Source organism: Mixophyes fleayi, chromosome 10 (assembly GCF_038048845.1).
Source record: "Mixophyes fleayi isolate aMixFle1 chromosome 10, aMixFle1.hap1, whole genome shotgun sequence".
Taxonomy (NCBI): domain Eukaryota; kingdom Metazoa; phylum Chordata; class Amphibia; order Anura; family Limnodynastidae; genus Mixophyes; species Mixophyes fleayi.
In genome coordinates, this window is record NC_134411.1 from 84999114 (window position 1) to 85022815 (window position 23702).

Here is a 23702-nt window from a genome sequence, read left to right on the forward strand (position 1 = left end):
AGAGAGGGTCAGGTGCACATACATTTTTAAGTGCTTTGGAGCCATGGATTAGCGATAAGGCAATATAGGCCAGGGCCTAAGGTGACAATTTTGGGGGGGCAGTCGCTTAATTCATCTTATCGCATTTTTGGAGTGGCAGTTTTGGGACACACATGCCAAACGCCATTAAATAGTACTTTTTTAAGTGCGCTTGACTAGACCCTAAGGATTTACTGTTATTCTCATTATAGGTCAACATACGGACAAACTGTAAATGAAGGAAGTAGGGTTTCATCAACCTGAAGCCAATCAGAGCATTATATTAACAGGAGGGCAGATTATTTCAGCTCAGCCAACTTCTTTGTACCCATGTGTAGGCATTTAAATTAGATGGGGCACGTAGTGAATTCAAGCATCTGTATGGTAATAAAAACAAAGTAGGGGCAGCACGGTGGCTCAGTGGTTAGCACTTCTGCCTCACAGCACTGGGGTCATTCAAATCCTGGCCAAACCATGGACTTATCTATGAGCAGTCTGTATATTCTTTCCGTGTTTATGTGGGTTTCCTCCGTGTTCTCTGATTTTCTCCCAAAAACACACTAGTAGGTTATTTGGCTGCTATCATATTGGCCCTAGTCTCTCTCCATCTGTGAGTATGTTAGAGAATTTAGACTGTAAGCTCCAATGAGGCAGGGACTGATGTGAGCGAGTTCTCTGTACAGCGCTGTGGAATTAGAGACACTATATAAATAGCTGATGATGATGATGATATGAGGCTCTTGTCAAACTGGTGCAGGAAATGTGAGATGTCAAAGGCACTTTTATACAGTATAAATCTGGATAATTATTGGTAGAATGCTTGATTTTTACTAGATGGGACAGGGTGGAGTTGGGGGCATAAAGAGTTGCAGTATTTTGGAATGGGAGCAATTTTGGTCTGGAGGATATATAAACAGGTCACACTCCAAAAGTGAAGTGACCATGAATCCTTACTCGTCTTTGTCCCGTCTTCAAGAATCAAAGTGTTAAGAGGTATTTACTACATACTTGCCAACTCTCCCTGAATTTCAGGAAGACTCCCTGAAATAGGGGTGATCTCCCTCAGTCCCTGAAGAGTCTGGCATTCTCCCTGATGCTGAGCCAGTACAAGACGTGGTTGGCTTCGACACCTGTGGCATGACGACACCGTTCAGAAATTGTGTCCTATGTCCATGTATTGATGCCTATGGAGGTGGCCATTTTCATGGAGGCCAAGATTTAATCAAAGACTGACAGGTAAGACAACATGACTTCAGTAATGGAGACAGAAATGTAAAAGACACTTCAGCCTCTAGAGATTCATTAGCTGCTTTTCTTTTAAATATCATGTAATCTTAGCCCTGCCCCCTGCTGTAATTGGTCAAAATTGTGACAATCGTTAAGGGGGCGAGGCCAAAATGATGCAATTCATCAAGCCCCGCCCCAGCATGCCCACCACCCCCGAGATCTCCCTGAGCCAATGAGGAAATGTTGGCAAGTATGATGTACTAGTACTGTTAGGTCTACATATTTCTCATAATGGCCTCTATCATCTAGTACAGAATGGCTTGCTCACACTTTTTCTGTTTATTTCCCAATTGCAATAACTGGTGCCAAAATAATTAATTGATGGTATCTGCATTGGTTTTTTTTATGCTTATTTTATTAACTAATAGGCAACGTAAGTACTGTCAGGAGCAAAAACAGGCCCAGGTCTATATGTGCTATATAAATTAGGTCTAGGCGCAGAAAAATACACAGCAAAAGAATATTGTATATTTAAATTGCTTACAATAGGCTATCTGTGATGTACAACATACCTTTTTTTGCATTTATAATAGTCTTAACATTGTTGTTCTCCAATAACGTTTTGGCACAAGACTGCTGACATAATTATTTATTGGCAAAATAACTTACTCAAGGACAGACAGAAAGTCAATGTTATTGCCAAAATTTGATTGAAAGACTCACTTTAGTTTCCACTCATAGAATGAGGAAAGTTGTTTGTTTATTACTATACGCAACAATGCTTAAAAAATTATGGATTGTTTGAAATATGTTTTTTAATTTTGTGTTTTGTATTAAGTATAAAAAGCATGCTTTGTGACAAAAAGGTTGTTGATGGTGATTGTGTTACAAGATTTGCAAGAGGTTGGGTCACATATAGGTTTTGAATAAAGACTTATGTATAGAATAGGAACTGAGGGCTATATTTAAGCTCGAAGGACATTAAAAGCTGAGGCTGTTTTGGACTGTATTGGTACTCTGGGGATTAATATATTTTGTCTGTGGAAGGACGCCCATATGAGCCATGGGGAGGGGTTATGGAAGTTATATCAGGGATGGGCGGAGAAGAATCAGTCCCTTGTGCAGCTGAACTTTGTCCACCCTCCCTCCCTGTTAAATGGTTTGATGGTCATTGTTTCAGTGTTATACAGTACCGGTATAGTTTGGTTTTGGTGGTTGTGTTGGATTAGCAGTGCCGGACATCGCAGTACAGTCGACAGCCAGTGGTAAGGGAACATTATGGCATTGGGCAACTTAACCCACCTTTTTTCAAATGGAATGGGCTATTAGTCTCGGTCCAAGTATTTCCTGAGCGGGTTTGCTTGTGGTTGCTTCCGTTAGCCTAGAAAAGGGAAGGGTTCTGTAGTGCCCGGGGCACTATGTGCATCTTGGGGTGTGTGGTTGTCCCCCGTTTGCAGATGTCCTATGGAAAGGCTTGGGGCATCCTGGTTTGCCTGGCGGAAGTCGACTCGGACTGCTCTCTTTCTCCACCACCATACCTTACAATAAATTTCCTTTGCTTTCGCCACATTAAGTTGTCTGTGTTTTATTTATGGTTATAGTTAAACGGTAAGAGTATAAGGTAAGGAAAGGTTATCAGCCGTTAAGCATTTTATGCATCCAGACCTTTCCTGGACCTACCTAGGGCTGGCTTAACAGCATTATAGGCCCCTGGGCAAAGCAGTACGGTGGGGTCCTACCTACACATCCACTCACCCAGTTATGTACAATTACTACATGTACGTTGTTTTTGTCAAGGTCAAAATAGCAAGTTCGTATGTATAGATAGCAGCTGTTTAGTCCACCTAAATGTTTTAATAAAGTAGGTTTGAAGATCTGAATAAATCTCCCGGAATAACTTACTGAGAAGTTGGCAAGCTTATGGGGCCCCATGCTTGTGGGGCCCCCGAGCAACTGCCCCAGGTGGCTCTCATCCTACCCTGGCCTTACTAGATCTCAAGACTGTTCCAATGGAGCGACAGACAGAGCTGTGTTTAGTGGAATGTGACTGAGTTGGAGTGAATATAAATTATTGTCATGTATTTACTTTACCTCCTTCAAATGCGCATAATATTAGTAAGGAACTGGTAGCATGGTAGCATTTACTTACTGTATGCAAGTGAATTGGTTATGGAAATGTATTCGATATGGTGTATCGTTTTTACTAGCTGCATAATGTTGAGCAACAGGAATCAATAAATGTATGTATAACTTAAAAAGCGTCTGTCACCTACACTCACTAGTGACAGCCATTTTACAGGGTGAAACGTTTTTTATGAGAATGCAGCCAACAAATCAATTGTAACCAGCGTCTCATGAATATTGATCATGCTTCATGTATTTGTTAATGAAGTGCCTCAGAGGTATCAATGGAACTAATGAATATTACTTGAGATGAGTATAAAGAAATAGTGTATAATAGTCTACATCATGCAGGGAGGATACACCGCTGTGGCTGAAGGCAGCATTATAAACATTTAGGAGCAGGTTTATCAAACCTTCTAAAAGGGAAAAGCAAAAAACCTCTAAAAAGCAATAGTAGAAGTGTTGCCCGTAGCAACCAATCAGATTCTTGTTATCATTTTCTAGAGTGTACTAGATAAATGATAGCTAGAATCTGATTGGCTGTTACGGTTAACTCCTCTACTATTGCTTTTTAGAAGGTGTGTTAAATCTACCCCTCAGAGGGATTTCATCACTTCTGGTACATTGTCAATATGGCAGTCTGTTGCTTTTTTACGGATGTGGTACCGCATAATGGGGCTGACAACACCGACAACACTTACCCCGACATCTTCAGTCCGGACGGCTGCTTCCCGACGAGAATTGATGACAACTGATCTGTGAACCGATGAAGGAAGACGCCAGCGCGACTTGATGATGTCAGTGACATAGGCGACGCTGTTAACGTTGCTTTTAAGGGGGTAATGTAAGTATACGGGTATGTAAAATGTAAGTTGGAAAAGGTTGTACATTGTACATACCCGCATACTTACATTACCCAATTAAAAGCAGCGTTAACAGCGTCACCTATGTCACTGATGTCATCAAGTTGCGCCGGCTTCTTCCTTCTTCCAGATTGGTTGAAGTCGGTTCACAGAACAGTCGCCATGGATCCTCGTGGAGCCGTCCGATCCAGCCATCCGGACTGAAGATGTTGGGGTAGGTGTTGTTGGTGTAGTCAGCATCGATATGCTGACTACCACCTCTTTTTTATGTGCATGTTAGAACCTACATTAGGTGAGGGTCATAAAATGCATAGCGTGAATGCTTCCTATCAGTCCACAAACCCATTCTCAATAATGTTAAAGATGGTTTCCCTGTAGCGCACAAAAGTAGGCAGAAATGTAAGAAATGATTTATTGAATCACAAAGCTGCAATGGTTAACATGCAAGGTAGCAATCTTAAAACACATACAGGTTAATTAACCGTTTCAGTTTTGGGACCTCCGTGTCCACCCTTTAAAGGACCATTGCTGATCCAGGGTTTGGAGCCAGTTATCTTGCTGGTTCATACTATATGTATGTGTTTTAAGATTGCTACCTTGCATGTTAACCATTGCAGCTTTCTGATTCAATAAATAATTTCTTACATTTCTGCCTACTTTTGTGCGCTACGGGGAAACCATCTTTAACATATTACTTAAGGGTCGGCAGGGCCATCTCTTCCATTGGGCACGATGGGCAGCTGCCCGGGGGCCCCACGGGCAAGGGGGCCCCATAGGCAGGGCTCTTAATGAGAATAAATAATCCTGCAAAAGAAAAAATCCTGAAAAAAAAAACCTTCAAGGGTCACTGAGCAAGTACATCTATCTATCTCTATCTCTATATCTGTATCTGTATACATCTATATATATCTATATCTATATCTTTATCTATATCTAGAGGCCCCGGTGCACGGCTATGCCCGGGGGCCCATAATGTTGTTAAGATGGCCCTGAGGGTCGGAACTATCCTTTGTAATTCTTTTATCCCCCTAAGCAGACTCTTTCTTTTACCACCAATAGAGGAGCGCTCACTAACCCCCAATTGCCATTCTCAATTATGTCTACAACTAACTTTAACCAAATAAATACACGGACACCAACTAAATTTTTTCAAGAAGGACACAGTTCTATTGATATAAATGGAAACATGTGTGAGCGAGAGCAGGGCAGTCAGCTAAATGTTTGCAAACCAATAAAGGTGGAAAGGTCAGACCAATATACCACCAACCCAGGATAAACCTAATCTATTGGCCGGTGCTAACTACTGTCAAACGGATTGACAACACCCTCTCTGGACTCGACAGTGGCGTACCCTGTATAAACCGGCCAAGGAGCCCCCCTCATGTGAGGACCAAGAGTCTGGTGACTTCAAAGGGAGTAGTAAACTGACTGCTGACTAAAATGCTCTCCCACCTTTGCTGTGCCTCGTCTGTGGGAAAGAAGATAGCGTTATTACACAAAATATTGCTTGTGAAACAAAAAACTCTTGCCGGGCAGGCGGCATCCGGGTACAGGAAACCAGAGTGACCACTGCTAGTTCTGGAATCTTCTAAAGAGGAAGACTGGACACTCCTCTTATCTTATTGGCTGCTGTCTCTGAAGACTTAAAAAATGACTGGATGAGTACTTCTGTCATTTACCCGCATGATTTTAACTGCGCTTTGGCTTAGAGCCTCACTTTCCATAGAATTCAAAACAATACTTTTTTTTAAAACTATTGTTGTTATGAACGGTAATCAATTGGTAATCAAGGCTCTAAACGTGCTTAAAAATGTAATTAACATAGGCCAAGTACAACAAAGACGTATTCAAGTAATGGCAACACATTTAGATATGGACGCCTCCGTAGATACGCATTTTAGGTGCTGATGGGCTGTTGCAAAGATGCGCAATGTTGATAGTGGATAGTTGATAGTGGCTTTCGGCCGCACTAGGTAGTCATTGTGTATTGACCCCTCCCGCTTAATTCATTAGCATTTCCATTGGGACTACTGCAGGAACGAAGATTCCTATTGGTCTGTTAAAGGGGAAAAGGGGTTTGTATTTTGTATTTGTGTTTGCATTTTATTACATCTTAAATGGAACATGCAACTTTCGCATTTAATAACAGCATTGTCAAGACAATATTCTCTCTTTTATATATGACACTTCATTACATTATTATAACGCATACAATCGGTTAATGCGACTTTAGCCTTTACTGCTAACACTAATATGCTATGTCTACGCTACTGCAGGGCGTACATATGAACACTTGTTATGCACTTGTGTTTGCCTGGCGCAAATGATAGTTTTTACACTGGAAGCATTTAGATGCATCCAAATTAACATATTTACGTAAATATGCTATTTTTACAAACTTTTTTTTCCCACCGAACATTCAGAGGGCATGTGAGTAAGTAATGTCTATGAAAGTATGTAGAAAAAGTTCAAACTTCATAAAGATTGAGAATATTGTCAGGACTCCTTTGATCCTCAAGATACCTTATGCATGACACAGATGTTACCGCAAAGTATTTGATTACACTTATCTGTTCATAACGGATTCATTGCAAGTTGTAATTGTGCATCTGGTCTAGTTTGTTTACAAGTAGGCCCAGAGAAGCAAAGCCGACTGCCATCCAGCCCTAACGTATCATTTGTTAAGAGAAGATATCAAAGTCACAAGGATATATAGATATATATATATATATATATATATATATATATATATATAATTCTTTGCTAAAGCTGGTGAGAATTACGGGTAACCCAGAGCAATCACACAGTTCGTCTGTACGTCTCTTTATTTTTTTTTAACTACTGTAGGAAATATGATCTGTTCTATTGGCAATTGTTTTGTTTAGTAAAACAAATTTCCACCTGGAAGTATAAGTTTCATTCCTTTTGCTTCATACATACTTGTGTAGCCAAAGTTTCTTCTTTACTCACATATACACGGATCGCCCACAACATTTAAACCACCTGCCTAATATTGTGTAGACCCCCCTTGTGTTACCAAAACAGCTCTGACCCATTGAGGTATGGACTCCACAAGACCTCTGAAGGTGTCCTGTGGTATCTGGCACCAAGACGTTAGAAGCAGGTCCTTTACATCCTGTAAGTAGCGAGGTGGGGCTTCCATGGCTCGGACTTGTTTTTCCAGCACATCCCACAGATGCTCAATCGGATTGAGATCTGAGGAATTTGGAGGCCAAGTCAACACCTTGAACTCTTTATCATGTTCCTCAAACCATTCCTGAACAATTTTTGCAGTTTGACAGAGTGCATTATCCTGCTGAAAGAGGCCAATTCCATCAGGGAATACCATCATCATCACCATTTTATTTGTATAGCGCCACTGATTCCACAGTGCTGTACAGAGAACTCACTCACATCAGTCCCCTTTCCATTGGAGCTTACAGTCTAAATTCCCTAACACAGACACACACACTAGGGTAAATTTTGATAGCAGCCAATTAACCTACTAGTATGTTTTTGGAGTGTGGGAGGAAACCGGAGTACCCAAAGGAGCACCCGGAGGAAACCCACGCAAACACGGGGAGAACATTCAAACTCCACACAGATAAGGCCATGGTCGGGCTTTGAACTCATGACCCCAGCGCTGTGAGGCAGAAGTGCTAACCACTTAGCCACCGTGCGGCCATGAAGGGGTGTACTTGGTCTGCAACATTGTTTAGGTAGGTGGTATGTGTCAAAGTAACATACACATTTATGCCAGGACTCAAGGATTTCCAGCAGAACATTGCACAAAGCATCACATTGCCTCTGCCGGATTGCCTTCTTTTCATAATGCAGCCTGGTGCCATCTGTTCCTAATGTAAATCACGCACATGCACCCGGGTACCCACATGAGATCAAAAAAAATGTCATTCGTCAGACCAGTCCACCTTTTTCCATTGCTCCATGGTCCAGTTCCAGCCCCCACGTGTCCATTTTAGGCACTTTCGGCAGTGGACAGAGGTCAGCATGGGCTCTCTGACCAGTCTGCGGTTATGCAGCCCCATTTGCAGCAAGCTGCAATGCACTGTATGTTCTGACACGTTTCAATCAGAACCAGCATTAACTTTTTCAGCAATATGTGCTACAGTAGCTCTCCTGTGGTATTAGATCAGATGGGCTAGCCTTAGATTTCCAAGGGCATTGATGAGTCTTGGGCGCCCTTGTTCATCGCTTGTCCTTCCTTGAACCACTTTTGGTTGGTAATAACTTCTGCACATCGGAAGCATCCCACAAGACCCTCTGTTTTGGTGATGCTCTGACCCAGCTGTCTAGCTATCACAATTTTGCAAGTCCCTCAGATCCTTACCCTTACCCATTTTTTCTGCTTGCAGCACATCAACTTCAGGAACTGACTGTTCACTTATGGCCTGAGTCATTAAGGAGACCAAAGCATAAAAAAGGAGTATCTTTGCACCTGGGCAAAACCATGTTGTATTGCGGGGGAAAGTAAATTTAAAATGTGGGGATAAATTTATAAATGGGATAGAGCATGTCCTCATCATCATCATCAGCTATTTATATAGCGCCACGTATTTTGCAACGCTATACAGAGAACTCACTATCAAGTATTTGTGTGCTACTTGATAAAGCAGCCAGTATTTTCCTTATGTGCAAAATAATAAACTAATTTGCACCCCTTGCATTGGAACATGGTTTGTCCAACTCCTTTTTTTTCCTTACTCTCCTTAATGTCTCAGGCCTTTGATGTCTAATATATCCCACCCCACTGTAACAAGATAATCAATGTTATTAACTTCACTTTTCAGTGGTTTTAATGTTGTGGTATATAGATAGATAGATAGATAGATAGATAGATAGATAGATAGATATGAGATAGATAGATATGAGATAGATAGATAGATAGATAGATAGATAGATAGATAGATAGATATGAGATGTATAGATAGATAGATATTAGATAGATATGAGATGTATAGATAGATAGATAGATAGATAGATAGATAGATAGATAGATAGATAGATAGATAGATATGAGATGTATAGATAGATAGATAGATAGATAGATATTAGATAGATAGTTAGATAGATATGAGATAGATAGATAGATAGATAGATATGGGATAGAGAGATATGAGATAGATAGATAGATAGATAGATATGAGATAGATAGATAGATAGATAGATATGAGATAGATAGATAGATAGATAGATATGAGATAGATAGATAGATAGATAGATAGATAGATAGATATGAGATAGATAGATAGATAGATATGAGATAGATAGATAGATAGATAGATAGATAGATAGATAGATAGATAGATATTGTTTGCAAACATACAAAAAAGAAAATCTTTTCAATGTTTTCCTCACTCTGGGACTTTGCTACAAAGCTCAGTGATTTGAGCCAGTGTGCACAATAATTAACTAGTGTGGGACTTCATTAGTAGAACACTCCTTGTAATTAATGAATACACTGGTGATGAATTGTTGTGCAATCATTCTCTGTGAAAAGAAAGTGCTCAATGCCTATTTTTCTCTTTACATAAAATCCCTTTGTCCTTTACACCCACATAGAACTTATTTTGGGCATGTATTGAATTGATGCTAGCAAAATAGTAATGTATGTCTTGTTCTACAATGTAAGACATAAAGAAAAATTCCTGCGCACTGCCCTTAAGAATATAAGTAAAATTTCTTACTGTTTTCATAACTAGCTGGACAAGAATAGCATCAAAATGTTTTCTTAAAAGAACAATTTAACTTAAAGGGGTGTCAAATCCCAAAATCTAAATGCATTAGGTTAATAATAATTTACTTTAGCGCAAAGTTTTCTAAATGATAATTATGGTCTTTTTTTTGGAGAGTACGCTATGTTTAGTAATTTTCTTCCTTTCCCTAAAATGATGTCACAGTTTTAGATATGTCTCGTGATCAGTGACCAGAGTGGAGCTTCTAAAGTTCAAACAAGTATTTTGGGAATGCTCAGCGCACACGCCTGTGACCTGTTTGTAACTAGAGAGATTAAGGTGCACATGTATTTACATATCTTTTGCATATAGTATTAAGTAATGGGGCATTGGGAGTAGAGATGCTCAGGCTCGGTTCCTCGAGAACCGAACACACCCGAACTTACTGTCACGTGCCCTCAGAATCGAAAACGAGGTAAAACGTCATTGTCACATCGTCGGATCTCGGATCTCGCTAGTTTTGAATTCCTTTTTAAAATCCAACATCACGGGGGGTGGGAGTTAGGGCGGACCCTCCTTTTTCTTTTCTGCCACTGCTGTGTGGCAATGTGTCCTAGATGTGCTTGGAACTGCCGTGTGTTTGTGTCATTGCTCTGTCGCTTACCATCCAGCCAGGTCGCTGCAGTATTTGTCCGAAAATGTATGAAAATAATATTGTGAACTGTGAGGTGGTCAAAATTGACTGCAAATGACTTGCAATTAGTGTTATCGAGGTTAATAAGAATGTAGGAACAAAAAAGAGCAAAATTATGTGATTTTAGCATATTTTAAGATTTTTTCTAAAAAATCCAAAACCAAAACCAAAATCAAAACACACGAGGGCGGTTTTGCCAAAACCAAAATCAAAACCAAAACATGAAGCTAATCCGGATCCAAAACCAAAACCACTTCACGGGGTCAGAGAGCATCTCTAATTGGGGGTCACATGGTCAATGTTCAAAATGATAGTATCATATTATTAAAAGACAATTTGTTATTGAATGGAAAGTAATTATGTGTGGTGATACAGTGATCAGGTGACCTCTGGCATTACTCCACGATGGGTTGAAACCCATATTAATATGTCTACTATGTTGCTTTAAACTTATCTGACGAAGGGACTTGTTGTCCCAAAACTCTGCTGAATAAATTTGCATCTTGCTATATGGAGCCGTTTCCTGTATTAATGTGATGTATCCCACTATTTGTGTTTGCCACAGGGGAGAGGGGCCATGGTGCAGTGTAGACCCTGTGTGATATCAAGGATGTGAATTAGAAATGGGGATATACATGTGAGTTTCCCCATAAATATTCCAACTGTAGCGGATCACAAGTAGGCATTGCTGAAGTCTATCTACAGATAGAGAGGCTTCAGCAAAGTGCAGGGACAGTGGTTATGGTCAAGTGGCCCAAGAGGAATAGAAAAAATCCACAAAGTAGCCTTTTTCCTCTCCAGAAGCTAACAACTTGGACACAAGAAGAATTGTTGGTTCAATTTTAATGCCCTGAACATACAGTGCTCTCAGTTTTCCCAGAAGCCAAGAAGTCCCCAAACTAAGCAATCGAAATATCCTCCCTTAATAGTCATCTTAGACAATTCCGTCCACAAGTAGACTGAGAGTGTCCACAAGTGCAGTGAAAGTGACAAGCCGATTGGTATGACAGATGAACAGCAGACATCTGAAGGCTATCATCGAGTGTATGCATATATCGGCCTGCTGATCAGGTCTTGTCTGTCGTTGGTGAATTGCTTAATCGTTGCCTCTTCCTCCAGTCTTACAAGCTATAACAAGCAATTCTGAAAACAAAGCAGGGAGGAGCGGGGGGGAGGGGGGGTGGGGAGGGCACAAATGGAGGCTAGGAGAGCTGCCTGTTGTCTATCACTGTACTAAACCTTCTAAAAAAGGAAAAATGGAGGAGTTGCCCATAGCAATTAATCAGATTTGAGCAATCATTTATCTAGTAAATGATAACTAGAATCTGATTAGTTGCTAATGGCAGCACCTCCCCTAGTCAGGATTCTAACCATGCACGTACAGGACAAAGGTCACCCTCAGCACAAAGATCACTTAACCCCTCCGCCCCCCTCTCTTCCCCTCCCCTACATGCAGGCTCTGCGTCCTTAACCATGTGTGCCCTCACTCACTGTACTAGCGGTCTCCACTGAATGTGAAATCCAAAAGCACCAGCGACCTGTCAGCCAGGCAGATGGAGGATACATGGGGTGATGACAGCGGAGCCCCGGACACCTCCAGTGACAGGTAAGTGCTGCTTCAATTCTGCATACACACTGCAGAACTGGACCGACATTGTTCCAAAACTTAAAAACTGAAACAGCACAACTAATCAGACCAGCCGATTTTCCATAGTTGCTAACTCTCCCGAAATATCCGTGAGACTCCCGAATTTCTGGGAGTCCTCCCGCACTCCCGGGAGAGCAGACAAACCTCCCGATTCCCAAAGGACTCAATAGTAAGGTGGCGGGGGGGCTACTGCCACGAAATTGCACATTCTGGTGGCCCCAGCCCCCTGCTGTGATTGGTCAACAAGATTGCTGTTAATGAGACGGGGTGAAATGACGTGACCCGCTGGGGGGTCCCGCGCCCAACACGTCCACCTTCCCCCGATCTCCCGGAGCACTGATTGCCAATGTTGGCAAGTATGCGATTATCTGTGCTTTAGAACGATGTTCGTTCATCGTTTCAGAGTACACACTGCTGGCATATCGGGCCAATCAGACGATAAACGACTGAAAACTGCCTAAAAAAAAATTGCCTAAATACGTTGTAGTGTGTACCTACCCCAACACTTGTTTGAATGCCCGCTGAAATGTTATTATAGATAGGTGTTTATATCTTTGATTAAATGTATTGTTTTAACTTATTACTGAGATAAAGGGTAATATGTGGCCCCTTTGAAGGTTAGAGGGCAGACAATGTGGGCCCTGTAGTGAATCAGGTTGCCCATCACTGATTTAGCACATCTACCACCAAAATGTTTTACTGGAATATGGAATACCATAATGACAAGAAAGCAACTGAACGGGCAAGGTTTAAAAAAAATGTGTGCCTTACACAAAGTAACACTTTCATCCATGTTCGAACTTAAGTGGCCCCATTGTATAGTGTATTAAATGTTTTTCCATGCAAAGGGGGAATCAAACTTCAAACTGGAGCTCCAGAATCAAACTCCAACACGGTAAAGTTTGTTGTTAGCACAAAAAAAAAAAAAAAAAATTTAAAATCCTATAAAATATAATAGATAGAAAAAGCAACATTTAATCATTTATTTTAACATCTTTAAACTGTGAGTTTACCAATGCAAGTTTCAAATTCAAGCTTAGTAGTTCTAAAATACAAACCATGGTGGTCAAACCCCCCAAAAATATTTTTACTTTTTTTTGAGAATGGTTTGACCAAAAGAGTTTATCAAACCGGGAAGATTCAAAAATATTTCAAAGTGGCACAAATACATCTTTAATTGTCAGAAGTAAGGATATTTAAGATATAGTTGTGATTGTGGAGGAAATATTTTTCAATGCACAGCAGACATGTTGCTATCCCATTTGAATTACTCTTTACGTCACACAACTGGAGTTGTAGATTTTATTGGTCCTTTAACCTGATCTACAGTAAAGAAAATTGGTGGATATAATCTTGTACGGTCAACTAAAAATATGTTGTACTGTCCTCAGTGCTCAAAGTATGGTCACCTTCAGGGGAACACACATAGGTATTATTTAATAACACAATGCAAAAAGAAATATTGTGCTCTAGCATGTAATAGCCAATCAGATATAAGCTTTTAGCAGCCTAGAATAGTCAGACTGAAAAAAGTCTAAGCACATGCACTAAACTATATTTGCAGCAAAAGCAGAACACATAATTAAGTTTAAATTTATGGCTCTATAATCCTTATCATTCTGCCATTAAAATATTTTTTTACATTTTTTCTTATACCCTTTAATACTATTACTGTAAAAATCATGAAAACATAAATCAACACGATAATAAAAGCATTATTTGAAATTAGCAAATCTGAAGAAGATATGCCCTTCAAATGTAAGGATGGAAACAGAACCCATTATTTCAGTTCCAAAACCTGTATTTTTGGGATTTTAACAGAACGAATTTCAAAACTTGCCACCTTTACAACCCGGTACAGTCTTATTTCCCATGGAGCCTGGAAGAACTGATCATTACCTAACATTATTATATTAAACATAATATCTTAAAAGTGCTATTACCTGCAATTTGCAACTGTGTATTATCTCAATGCAGGAAAAAAAAATTGAAAAAAAAAAAAATGTTTATATAATTTTAAAGCCAGCGTGAAAAATGAGAAAACCCTTAAATTAGGGGGTGCTTTAAACATATTTGGTGCAGTAGGAAGCACAGCAATAACGTTGAAGTATAAATTGTGAAGAAAATATGTATTCTATATTTCATATATTTATATGTGGGTGTCTATATAACTATTTAATGCTTGTGCGGTGGAAGTTCTAAGTTTACATTGGTGAAAAACAGTTGCCGAATGAGGACACGATTCCCAAATCCCAATCAGTCTCTACCAGTGAATAACTTTCTGGATAAACACCCTGATATTTGACAACTGTTATGATTCTGGTAATAAAGTCCAGATTTTGCTTGACTGCCCCACATAGTGAAGACTTTGGGGTATAGTAACTAAACCTGGGGGTTTGAAAAAGTGGAAATGTTGCCTATAGCAACCAGATTCTACCTGTCACTTCGTAGAATGTACTAAATAAATGACAGCTAGAATCTGATCGGTTGCTATAGGCAACATCTCCCCTTTTTCAATCCCACAGTTTAGTAAATATATCACTTAGTCCTGCTTCATACTACTCTCATACTTCGTGCACCTAACAGAGGTGCGTGATGAATTTCTGGAGTATTGGAAGGAGAAGGGTAGGTTTGGGGTGTTTGCCTAACACAGAGATAGTAACGCCCTTTCATGCTAACACAAAGATCGATAAGAAACCACAGCATTGAGAATGAACGGGGTCTGCACGTGCTCACTGTAGGTTGGCTTGAAGGCGACTTCTACTATCACTCCCATCAAGATGGAGAAGGCACCAATGTTCTTCGCATGGACTATTATCTCCATTATTGGCATGATTATGAATTTACTTTCTATTTTGATGTATGGTCTAAGCGAAATGTCTTACTGAACATTGCCTACGTTAGTCCATTAATACGCTCCCTTGTTCCGCCTCTCAAGTCTTCGGCAGCTGTAAGTGTAATTTGCTTTCAGACATGAATTGCATGCAATTGCGTTCATTGGCGTAAGGTCCAAAGATATTTCACGCAAAATACAGCAGGCAATGGGACTTACGTATAAACATGAATCAGACCCACTGTGTCAAGTCTACAGGACCACTTGGATGTTAGCAGTGGCAGAATATGATAGGGCATTTGTGGAGGGAGCCTGAGCCTCATTAGTGAAAATTTGGAAAGTAAGCTTGGAGTGAGAAGTTTGTTGTATATTTCAATGAACTACGGGAGCAAAATATTTGTTATTTGAGGCTTTCGATGGTCCTTATTTATGAAGCACCCTCTATGCACACAGCAATGATTGCATTGGTGTTGCACTAACCCGGCGGTTCTCAAACTGTGCGCCGCGGCTCCCAGGGGTGCCGCGGTGCTGTCACTGGGGTGCCGCGGGCCAGACATAAAAAAAACCCATAACACAGAAACTTACTAATCCGCCGGACGCCGGGACCCAGCAGCCTCTTCTCTCCTGCAGCTGTCACTGAATATCGACGTCAGTAACAAGCTGCAGGAGAGAGGAGGTTGCTGGGTCCCGGCGCCCGACGGATTGGTAAGTTTCTGTGGTTTTTTTTTTTATGGCTGGCGTGGGGCAGAGTGAGAGGGATCGTGGCAGAGGAGGGGGAAAGAGGATGGTGACAGCGGGACAGAGGATGGTGACAGGATGGTGACAGCGGGACAGAGGAGAGCAGAGGATGGTGACAGCGGGACAGAGGTTGGTGACAGGATGGTGACAGTGGGACAGAGGAGGAGAGCAGAGGATGGTGACAGCGGGACAGAGGTTGGTGACAGGATGGTGACAGCGGGACAGAGGAGGAGAGCAGAGGATGGTGACAGGGGGACAGAGGAGGGGGACAGAGGATGGTGACAGCGGGACAGAGGAGGAGAGCAGAGGATGGTGACAGCGGAACAGAGGAGGAGAGCAGAGGATGGTGACAGCGGGACAGAGGAGTGGGACAGAGGATGGTGACAGCGGGACAGAGGAGGAGAGCAGAGGATGGTGACAGCGGGACATAGGTTGGTGACAGGATGGTGACAGCGGGACAGAGGAGGAGAGCAGAGGATGGTGACAGTGGGACAGAGGAGGGGGACAGAGGATGGTGTCAGCAGGACAGAGGAGGAGAGCAGAGAATGGTGACAGCGGGACAGAGGTTGGTGACAGGATGGTGACAGCGGGACAGAGGAGGAGAGCAGAAGATGGTGACAGCGGGACAGAGGTTGGTGACAGCGGGACAGACGAGTGGCACAGAGGGTGGTGACAGCGGGATAGAGGAGGGGGACAGAGGATGGTGACAGCGGGGCAGAGGAAGGGGACAGAGAGCAGAGGATGGTGACAGCAGGGCAGAGGAGGGGGACAGAGAGCAGAGGAGGGGGGCAGAGGAGGGGGACAGAGAGCAGAGGATGGGGACAGAGAGCAGAGGATGGGGACAGAGAGCAGAGGATGGGGACAGCAGGGCAGAGAAGGGGGACAGAGAGCAGAGGAGGGGCACAGTGGGGCAGAGGAGAGGCACAGTGGGGCAGAGGAGGGGGACACAGCGTGAGAGGGGCAGTGGAGGGGGACACAGCATGAGAGGGCAGAGGAGGGGACAGCGTGTGAGAGGGCAGAGGAGGGGACATTGTGAGAGAGGGCAGAGGAGGGGGGACAGCGTGACAGAGCAAAGGAGGGGGGACAGCGTGACAGAGGGCAGAGGGGGCAGTGTGAGAGAGGGCAGTGTGTCTGGATGCAGAAGGGGCAGTGTGTCTGGATGCAGAGTGCCTGAGGGCAGAGTGTCTGGATGCAGAGGGGGCATTTTTGCATACAACTAAATAAGTATTTCTGTCCTGACCTAAATACTTATTACAATTTTTTGACCCACCTACTTCTAAAACAGGACTGCTCAATAATTATTTTGGAGGGGTGCCTTGAAAAAATTTGGAGTCTCTAAGGGTGCCGCGAACTGCAAATGTTTGGGAACCACTGCACTAACCCACGTCAAGGTCTGCACCTTATCTATGCACTTGTCTAGTCACCTCTGCAAACTGAATGTGCTCTAAAATGTGAGAAATCTTTAGTAGTTGCACTGTACATGTATAATCAAGGTCCAACATCCTACCTCATTTAGAAACACCCCTTTGAATTTAACAATATTTCTGTTTTTCTCCTAAAACACTGCTTGGTTCAGCTTTATTGATGATATAAATAAATCACAAGAGTGAGTGAGACATTAGGGCTGTCTATATTATATTTGTCACTCTGTGTGCGATGCTTTTTATTATATTGTTCAGAGTGGACCTAGAAATGCACTTCTACACCAACAACCTATGCTTCTAGTGGGGACAATAAGTTAAACTGGAGTGGAGGTGGAGTTCTATTGTTAGCAGATTTACAGAACATCTGCAAAAAAACCTTCCTTCTATTGTGAATTTAAGCAAGCGGGGGACGGCAGATGTATACCTCCATTAAGTAAAAGATTTTTAAATTAGCTCTGCATTTATTGATAGTTAAAGTAGTATGGCGGCATGTGTCACAACTCAGGATATTTGCTTACTGGTTTTGGCACTACTCACCAAAGAGGCGCGGAGTCTAACGTGTCCCAGGTCTTCACCAGGAACACCCGCAAGGGAGTATGGTCTTAGCTGCTGGAGACACGCAGGTCGCGGTCCTCAGAGGGAGTAACCAGTGAAGCTGTAAGATGGAACGGTGTCAGGCAGGCTGGATCTGAATGGAGAATCAGGATATGCCACAAGGAGAATCCAATATCGTAGTCAGGGATAGCCGGGTCAGGTGCCAGAAGCGTAGAGAGAGTTGTCAACAAGTCGGGTTTGGTACACAGGGAAGGCAGAGGAAGAATGGTCAGGAACAATCCGGGTAATTCACAAGAGGTAACACAGGAACGCTGGAGCTAGGTGAGACCTAATACTCTGGCACTCACCAAGTGCCAGAGTGACCCTTATATACAGGAGACAGTCCAATCATTGGCGGTGGTGACGCTAAACACCACCGCCGGAATTACTGGGAAGCGTTCCAGCAACGGAACGCGTGACCGCCGACCCGGAAGTACGCCCGGTTGCCTAGCAACCGGGCGCTCGGCAACAGAAGCAGACGTCCGTCTCTGTGCAGCGGACATAGCACAGGGACGGCGTCTGACAGTACCTCCTCCCCTACTTTGTTGGATAGATCTTTGCTCAAGGAACTGTTTTAATAGCCGTGGGGCGTGAAGATCTTCTTTTTGCACCCAGGATCTCTCTTCTGGGCCAAAACCCTTCCAATGTACTAAGAATTGGTGTCATCCATGGAGGACACTAGAGTCCAGGATGCGACTCACTTTAAATTCTTCACCATTAGTAGTCCGTACAGGAGCTGGATGATGAGGCAACCGATGAAACTTATTGAGTACGAGTGGTTTGAGAAGAGAGACATGAAAGACATTGTGGATCTTCAGGGAAGGAGGTAACCGGAGTCTATAGGTTACTGAATTTATCACATGTGTTATGGAGAAGGGGCCGATATAACGAGGAGCCAATTTTTGAGAAGCTACGCTCAACTTGAGGTTGCGTGTGGACAACCATACTTTGTCGTGAACCTGTAATAGAGGGACAAGTCTCCGATGGCGGTCTGCTGATTGCTTATAGCGTTGAGAAGTCTCTTGGAGTTTGGTTTTGGTAGTTGACCAAATCTGGGAAAAGTTCTGCATTAAATCCTCAACAGCGGGAACTGACGATAAAACCTGACCAGAGAAATCTGGGTGGGTGGGTTGGGCTCCATAAACGATAAAAAATGGAGAGGCACCAGAAGACTCATGATGATGGAAGTTGTGAGAAAATTCTGCCCAAGGTAGGAGATTAGCCCATTCTGTTTGGTTGTCTGAAGAAAAACATTGTAAGAAGACCTTGAGGTCCTGGTTAACCCGTTCCGTTTGGCCATTGGTTTGTGGATGATAGCCGGATGAGTATTTGAGATTAGAACCAAGAATTTTACAAAAGGCTCTCCAGAATTGGGAAACAAACTGCACTCCACGATCTGAAATGATTTCACGGGGACAGCCATGAATTCTAAATATCTCCTTAATAAAGATAGGAGCCAACTGGGAAGCAGACGGAAGGGCCGGCAGAGGTACGAAGTGAGCCATTTTAGAGAATCTGTCAACGACGACCCAGATGATCGTAAACCCATTACTGGGAGGAAGGTCGCTGATGAAATCCATGGATATACTTTGCCAAGGAAGGTCTGGAGTAGGAAGTAGTTGTAAAAGCCCTGATGGGGCTAACCTGGGGTTTTTACAACGAGCACACGTAGCACATGAGGCCACGAATTTTCGGACGTCAGCATGCAATGCAGGCCACCAATATTTCTGACGAAGAAATTCGTAAGTCTTCCTCACCCCGGCGTGTCCCACCAGTTTGGAGGAATGAGCCCACCGTAGGTCTTTAGTTCGTAGATTAGGTTGCAGAAAAGAACAACCCCTAGGAGGTGTTTTGGAGGAAGTCTTGGTAAGAGAGATAACCCTGGTAGGTGTTAGGGTGGGCAGAGGTTACAGAGATGTGCAGAGATCAACATTGTCGAAAGATCGAGACAGGGCGTCCGCTCGGATGTTCTTAGATCCCGGATGGTAAGTTAGAATAATCTCAAAGCGTGCAAAGAATGATGCCCATCGTGCTTGATGTGGGTTAAGGCACCTAGCGTCATTGATATAAAGCAGGTTCTTATGGTCAGTTAGGACTGTTACTGGATGGTGAGAACCTTCTAGGAGATGTCGCCACTCCTCCAAGGCTGTCTTGATTGCGAGCAACTCCTTGTCGCCAATACCATAGTTCTTCTCATGGGGCAAATTTTTTTTAGAGAAAAACCCACAGGGGAGATGAGGACCAGAATCAGATTTCTGAAAAAGCACTGCTCCGACATCTATGGCGGAAGCATCAACTTCTAGGAAAAAGGGCTCCAATTGGTTTGGTTGAGAAAGAACTGGTGCAGACGAGAAGGCTTGCTTTAGGGTGTCAAAAGCCTTCAGGGCATCGGAAGGCCATTCTTTGGGATTCGATGATTTGCGGGTCAAGGCGGTTATTGGGACAATGATTGAAGAGAACCCCTTAACGAACTGCCTGTAATAGTTGGCGAACCCAACAAATCTTTGAATGGCCTTGGTCCCTTGAGGAAGAGGCCAACTGGTAATGGCCGATACCTTCTTTGGATCCATACGTAACCCTGATCCAGAGACAATGTACCCAAGGAAAGGGAATTGCTCCACTTCGAAGATACACTTCTCTAGTTTGCAGAAGAGTTGATTAGCTCGTAGTCGAGATAAAACTTCCTTAACATGCAGACAATGAGAGGGAATATCCCGGGAGAAGATCAAGATATCGTCCAGGTAGACAACAACAGAGTGATATAAAAGGTCTTGGAAGATCTCATTTACAAAGGATTGAAAGACAGCGGGGGCGTTACTAAGCCCGAAGGGCATAACTAGATACTTGAAATGTCCATCCCGCGTATTAAACGCTGTCTTCCACTCGTCTCCTTGACGGATTCGTACCAAATTATATGCCCCTCGGAGGTCTAGCTTGGTGAAGATTCGGGCTCCACTGATTCTATCAAAAAGATCCATTATAAGGGACAGAGGATACCGATTCTTTATAATAATTTTATTTAGTTGTCGGTAATCGATGCAAGGACGTAGAGATCCATCTTGTTTTTTGACGAAAAAGAACCCTGCTTCGGCCGGAGAGGAAGATTTCCTGATGAACCCTCGGGCTAAGTTCTCGGAGATATATTGAGACATAGCCTGGGTCTCTGGCAAAGACAGGAGATAAGTCCTACCATGAGGAATCTGTTTTCCCGGAATTAAATCAATCGGACAGGCCCAAGGGCGATGGGGTGGAAGAATCTCTGATCTTTGCTTGGAAAAAACGTCCTTGAACTTTAGATAGACCGAAGGTAGTGCGGGAGTCTCCGAATCGGTTTGAGTAAGACAAATATTGGAACGAGAGGAGATACATTGTTTATGGCACTGCGGACCCCAGGGGATAACTTCGGCTCGAGCCCAATCAAACTGTGGAGAGTGGGCTCGAAGCCAGGGGAGGCCCAAAATTAAAGGATTGACGGACTGTGGTAATACTAGGAATTGAATCCACTCTTGATGTAAGACTCCAGTCCGCAACTGAACGGCATGATGCTGGAGATGGTACCGTTACTGACTCGATTACCGTCTACAGCTGTTAGTGTTAACGTCTGAGGCAGAGCCAGAATGGACAACTGAAGCTGAGAGGCAAGAGAAGCCGAGATGAAATTCCCAGCCGCACCGGAATCCATGAAGGCTAGAATCCGCTCGGGTCCCTTAGAACCGACCAGTAGAACAGCATGAGGAATTCAGGGTTAGAAGTTGAGTAGGGATTGGAAACAGCTACTCCTAAGGCGGCCTCCCTCTTACCATTTAGGAGGGAGCGTTTCCCGGTCTTTTAGGACAGAGGCTTAGTACATGTCCGGACTCTCCGCAATGCAGACACAGTCTCTGTTTAAACCTCAGGTGTCAATTTTGAGCGCCCCAACTGCATCGGTTTTTCCGTAACCGAAATAGGATTTTGAAAGGTAGGGGCCAAGCGAGAAGGGCGTCTTGTGAAGGGCGTCTTGTGAGAGATCTCTCTGACGTTCTTTCCCTGAAACGTAGGTCAATCCGGATACACAGGGAAATGAGGGTGTCCAGGTCAGAGGGCAGTTCCCTGGTAACCAGCTCATCCTTAACTCGGTCCGTCAGGCCCTGCCAAAAGGTAGCGATGAGGGCCTCGTTGTTCCATTGAAGTTCCGAAGCAAGGGTACGGAACTGTACCGCATACTGACCAACTGACAACGAACCTTGTCGAAGACTTAATAGACTAGAGGCAGCTGAGGAGATCCGACCAGGTTCATCGAAGATCTTGCGAAACATATCAATAAATGCTGCTGAATTCCCTAGTACCGGATCGTTGCGGTCCCATAAGGGTGAAGCCCAGGCCAAGGCTTGTCCGTTGAGCAAAGATATCATAAAAGCTACCTTGGTGCGTTCAGATGAAAAGGCAGCGGAGTTGCACTCGAAATGGATTGCGCACTGATTGAGGAAGCCCCTGCATTTTTTAGGATCTCCGTCATACTTCTCAGGTGGAGGCATTCTAAACCCAATGGAATGAGCTGAAGAAGGAGACTGGGCCACCGAAGCAGCTGCGGCAATGGACGGAGCAGCGGGAGGTTCTGTCGGGGGAGGTTGGACCGCCTGCAGGGAGTCTAGACGAGACATAATCCCTTGGACGCACTGGAGTAACCGAGCCTGATCGGCCTCCTGCTGTTCCACTCGGCGACCAAGGTGGATGAGAGGTCCCGAGCTAAGGGTTCATTTGTTCCATCTGACGTCATGGCCAGAGTATACTGTCACAACTCAGGATATTTGCTTACTGGTTTTGGCACTACTCACCAAAGAGGCGCGGAGTCTAACGTGTCCCAGGTCTTCACCAGGAACACCCGCAAGGGAGTATGGTCTTAGCTGCGGGAGACACGCAGGTCGTGGTCCTCAGAGGGAGTAACCAGTTAAGCTGGAACGGTGTCGGGCAGGCTGGATCCGAATGAAGAATCAGGATATGCCACAAGGAGAATCCAATATCGTAGTCAGGGATAGCCGGGTCAGGTGCCAGAAGCGTAGAGAGAGCTGTCAACAAGCCGGGTTTGGTACACAGGGAAGGCAGAGGAAGAATGGTCAGGAACAATCCGGGTAATTCACAAGAGGTAACACAGGAACGCTGGAGCTAGGTGAGACCTAATACTCTGGCACTCACCAAGTGCCAGAGTGACCCTTATATACAGGAGACAGTCCAATCATTGGCGGTGGTGACGCTAAATACCACCGCCGGAATTACTGGGAAGCGTTCCAGCAACGGAACGCGTGACCGCCGACCCGGAAGTACGCCCGGTTGCCTAGCAACCGGGCGCTTGGCAACAGAAGCAGACGTCCGTCTCTGTGCAGCGGACATAGCACAGGGACGGCATCTGACAGGATGACAACCTGCTACCAGTGGTTCCCTTGGATATCTTCCAATTGCATCAGTTTTTTATGTTTTGTAGTCTGTTCAGCGTGTAGGTGACAGGTTAATTCTGAGTAAAGCTGTTATCTGATTTGTGTTAATAAGCTTTTTGCTATTCTGTATACCTTTTTGTCTTTTGTTCCAGGAATAGGCATGCTTTGGAGTTATATTTTAGGAGGATAAAGGCTGAAATTTCCCTTTTGTCCTTGGCACACATAATAGTTGAATACACGGATCTGCTTTCTTTTATGTAAGATAAACAGCTCTAAATATATGGTAACACTTTGCAGTAACATGTCAGCCGCCTTATCTCCCGTAAGAATTATGCTTCTTTGACTCAGTATTTAGGGGCGTATTGAATATTGGAAAATTGATCAGATATTCAAAGCGCAAGAAATAACATACTGAACCTTCTAAAACACACAAAC